The 4886-nt window shown below is 44.7% G+C and overlaps 1 non-coding gene across 1 annotated transcript; it reads right to left on the bottom strand.

Annotated features, from left to right (window-relative positions):
- Positions 1–3897: 3897 nt before the first annotated feature.
- On the bottom strand, positions 3898–4012 carry LOC144774604 (U5 spliceosomal RNA). The gene has a single exon (XR_013600380.1). It is a non-coding gene; the product is annotated as a U5 spliceosomal RNA (small nuclear RNA).
- Positions 4013–4886: the final 874 nt, after the last annotated feature.

Genomic DNA, 4886 nt, shown 5'->3' with positions numbered 1-4886 from the left:
TGGCGATGTCTTCGCCGCCTTGTGTTCCTGGCGTGCTTCCATGACTGTACCTGTCGCTGGGCCGGATGGTGGTCTTGGTACCGGGCTCGTTGGGCCGTCCCCTGCGTGTGCGGTTCCACCGCTTCAGTGTGCTGCGGGGTCCTTCCTGGAAATTGAAGACACCGGGGCCACCGCTTGTTTGGACGTACAGATGCCTACTGCCTTGTATCGTCAGGAGTTCTTCCCTGTGGTGGATGTACTGGAGGGCCTCCAGCCGAGATCTGTCTGGGTCTGTCTAGCCGGGTCTCCCGGTGTTTTTTTGCCTCGCCCTGCCGAACGGAGATCCTGTAACTGTCTCACCGGGGTGATTTTTTCCCCTTGGTCGGCGGAGCTATGCTTGAGTTGCTTGCTGCTGTTGCTGTCCTTTCTTGTTCATCCGGTCCGAAGCCGTTATGACTTGTGTGGTGTATCGACGATTGGAATCCCTGCTTTTCACCTCTGGCCCCTCATGTTCTGGTTCTTTGTGCACTCTGTGCCCACGGCACTGGACAGACGAGGACAGGGATGAGTTACACTTGTACCGCCGGACTATTACTTCGTGGCATGGCCGATGACCACCTTGCAGCTGTACGTGTATGATCGATTCCTCTTCATATTCCTGGTGCCTGTTTTTTTAAATGACTTTTAGCTTCTCGTGGGATCTAAAATGTGTTCGAACGGGGGGTTGGGAGCTGATAGTTTTGATTATGTGTCTCCTCTCCCACTAGAGATTTTTTTCTTCCCTTCCTTTCCCCTTCCTCTCTTTTTGCCTATGTGGTTTCCTCCTTACTTTTGACTCTTCTATATTTCGGGTTTCCTGTTAGGGCGACAGGCACGCTGCTGGGGGGGTAGGCCGTAGCCTTCTGCAGGGGTGCAGGGTGGGGTGGGTGGGGGGGGTCTGTCTTTTTGTTTTTTCTTTGTTCTTGGTTCTATGGCTCTTATGTATCCTATTTTCTGGACGCTGCGTCTACATGTAGGCCTCTTGGGGTGTTTTTGCCAGCGTGGGCCTCATGACCTCCCTGCCACCGATGTTCATTGTGCATCCACTACTCCTATTTCCTTCGGTTCCATTGGCTGACCTTTCTTTTGTATGCTTTGCTTGCCAAGGGGCGCATGATGTGGTGCCGCGTTCTCTTTTCCCTGTTTTTTCTACCCTTTTTCTTGACGTCCTTTCCCCTTTTTTTCCCTTCTTTCTCCCTTTCTTTGGGTTGATGTAGCGGATGGCTCTTTGTATTGCAATCCTGACTTCCTTTTTATGTATTGCTGCGTATTTTCGTAGTAACGGGTGGGCGTTGGGCAGTGGTTGGACTTGCTTGCAGATGTGGGACTTACGTTTTGCTTTTGCTATAATATAGCTGTTCTTTTTGAAATTCGCTGTGTATTGTTTTACTGCTTGCTGACAGCCCGCCACGGACTTTTGGACCCTAATAACTGCACTATTCCTGCTATTCACCCTATTGTATTATATAATTAACCTTCACTTTTCCTTCTCATGGTGGTTTCCTTGTGGCTTTCTGCCTCGCCTTATTGCATCTGTTATATCGGAGACCCGCTGGAGCTTCTTTCCTGGCCTACGTGCTAATACAGTGTGGTGGCCGGCCCGATGGGTTGTAGGCCCGTATTTGTAAGCTATATCTGCACAATAAAGGTTTTAAAAAAAAACAAAAAAAAAAAAACATTGTTTAATGAAAGTTGCAGAGCAAGTTTCAAGGAAACAAAGATAAGGTGCACAATATTTTGGAACGCTGTATCCTTCAACGTTGAACAAACCAAAAACTAATACATAGAATTTTCGTCCTACTCAGCTATGGCGGATTTTTATCCCTTTACCCACTCCAGACGTCTATTGGAGTATTTTACGGAAAAAAAGGGGTCTCGGAGAAAAGCACGACTGAGATACTTTAGTATCTAGCATTAAATTAGTGCCTTACCAAAATTTAGGCGCCATGTAGTGTAGTTCCTATATTCCCAATAGGCTCTGCGCATTGGAATAATATATCCTATAGATTAGACGTAGGACTGAGGTCAACTAGGTCTCTATAGGATATACTAAACTTAATAGTGAGTGCCAATTAGCTCAGAGGTCACTAAAAACGTTCTCGAATTCACAAGAAGGGATTAGTTTTTGACAACCGAATAAACATGATAACTTTGTTTCCCAAGAATAAGAAATATATCTCTAGAGTCGCATAAACAATAGATAAGCATTTCACTCAGTCAATCGTGCATGCTTCGTTTCAACAGAGTTTGCAGAGAAATAGATAGACGGGCGTTTTCAATAAAAAGGTTTATTGAATAGTCTTCTTTCTCATACAAGAGAAGTGAACTGCTACAATCATTAAGCAGACTGCAAAGTATAATGCGTACAGCGAGAATAGTATTATAAAATAATACTGTAAAAGCATTGTATGGTTTCTAAGCCTCATAAAAATACATACATAAATAACATTGACTAAAATACTCAACTCGTGCTTCTAAATACGCCTACCCCAATGTACCTAACCTAAGTCTAGTACGCGGGAAGAAGTAAGTATTGTGTAGCATAGGTTTAGTTGTTTTTGCCAAGAATCTACCAAAGGTTTCTCTAGGTTCTAATCAGCTCCATACCTTGGTTTAGAATGAAGGAGGTCTGGTATCTCTGTCTCAGGACTTGATTTCCCAACACCCCGCAAGGGGAGCTTGGAAACACTGGAGCTGAATTCTCGGCGAGAGAGAGGCAGCCTCTTGATCAGTGCGTCAGCTGGAGGGTCGGCTTCTTTCGGCACTTGCTGTAGCGAGCTGCGTTGGGCAAGTAGATAGTCGAACTGCTCCGAACCACCGTAGTTTTCTAAAGCAAGTGAAGGTATATTTATACATTGAAGGTGTTTAGGAATGCCATAGTTTGACATAAAGTTGGGCATAATAACGTCAGGAAAGAATCCCTAGGGAATAGTTGTTCTTGGCAAAGTACATGAGTTCTTGGACAAATCAATATTCAAGCAAGGGGAAGTTCCCTAACTGCTTAAGCCGATTTTCCAAGAAATCGTTGTGACGTTTAGTACGGGTGGAAGTAGCCATGCCTGTATTTGGTCTGCATGGGCTATGTCTAAATAAGGGATTGATTTCTATGTCTATATAAGGGCAATGTGAATTGTACCTATATAAGGGCAGGAATCGGGAAAATTCACTCGGAGCTCTAAACGCCACACAACACCAGGTTTTCGCTTATAATACCTATAGGGCTCAGTTTCGCATGTGGTGGTCCACGGCTCATCAGACTCGTGGGGGCGCGGTGGGGGCCATCTTCTGACCTCCCAATTAAAACTAGGGCTGTCGGACCACCATTGCTTCACCACAGCCACCAGTGAACCGCTGTTCCCTGGCGTTGTTGCGGTGGTCAGGGGGCTGCAATATGCTTGGCGGGACCACGCAGTCCCATCACATCAAGCATATTACAAGTTACCTCACAACCATGTTTTTCATTGTGGTTGCTCCTGCATGAAAACCATGCTAGAGAGATAGCAAAGGTGGCCTTCATGACCCATTGTGGTTATGCGTCCTGGGTGCATGCAGGGTGGCATCACACGTGCCCCCCTGTGTGCATCCACCACAGTTCCTGCATGGCATGGACTTTACAGTCCATGCCGTGCAGGAATTGTTTTTGCCGTTCTCATTGCAGTGCCCATTTTTAGGCCACGGCCGTGGGAATGCGAGAAATACCCGTAATCTGGTGGATGGCCTAACCATGGGTTTCGCAGTGAGACAGATCAGACACCGCATTGTCAAACTCGTAACCAGGGCCATAGTGTCTTACTGGTGCTGATCAATAATTTTAACATTTCATTTATCAGCTATTGTAGTACAAGCACATATATTATTACTTGATGAAAGATTTTTTTTCACCCTGCAGCAGCAGGGCTTTCAAAAATTAAGTGAAACTCTTAAATGCTTCTCTCCACGGAAATCTTTAGTAAAAGGCGAAAGATTTATTTGGTTTGTAGAGAAACCAGAGCATATTGATGATGAAAGATTTGTTGCAGTTAATTTCAAACTTAATTAATCAAAGCTCAAGGGTGCCCACTGCTGTTCACCACTGCCTTCTTTTTATTCCTAGTCACTGTGTCTGACCCACTGGGGAGCCAGGAATGGCAGGTGAGTGACAGGGTGATTTGATTTAATTTGATATTACAGCGCAAGCAGTGTCCGGTAATGAAGTGCCATTTGATGACCCTCTCCAGGTCTGTTTGTCCCTGTTTTCCTTGCAAACCTTCTAATGTTTGAAGGAGAATTTGGAATGACGTGGGTTCATAGTGAAGAGTAGGATATGAGGAGATGAATATGGGACTCATCCTCCATGGGCAATGTACACATCTTCAAACAAATCCTATAAATTATCTGATTCTTTGAAAAATTGAGAATGCTTGGGTAAATTTCTTTGGTCTTATAGTGTGAATTGTTGTTAATGCTTACTTATTTTTCACAGAACGTGTATGAAAATAAATTCCATAAAAAGGATTTATTGAGTATGCAAGAACCATTCAGATGGTGAAGAATTCTGTCACCTAGTTTAACCTCCATTTTGACACACAAGTGTGAGAGAGAGAGTAGCTAAAGAATTGAATACCACTATTGTATGACTTCACATGCCAGACTGTACATGCTAAGCTTCTGTTCAGACATTTTATGCAGGAAAACCTAACAAGGAATAAAGCTGGCCTCAATTAGAGATGGGCAGTGTAGGGCATACTCAATTCTTCATTACCTTGTCTCATTTAGAGGTGGCGGACTGCTGTGTTTCTGATAGCGGAGAGTATGCTAGCCACCAAAACCAACCCCGCTACCACACACCAATGAGAATAGCCTCAGAGAGCATTGTTCCTCAGGGTACT

The sequence above is a fragment of the Lissotriton helveticus genome, chromosome 8 (genome assembly GCF_964261635.1).
Source record: "Lissotriton helveticus chromosome 8, aLisHel1.1, whole genome shotgun sequence".
Lineage (NCBI taxonomy): Eukaryota > Metazoa > Chordata > Amphibia > Caudata > Salamandridae > Lissotriton > Lissotriton helveticus.
This window is presented reverse-complemented; position numbering and strand designations above follow the sequence as displayed.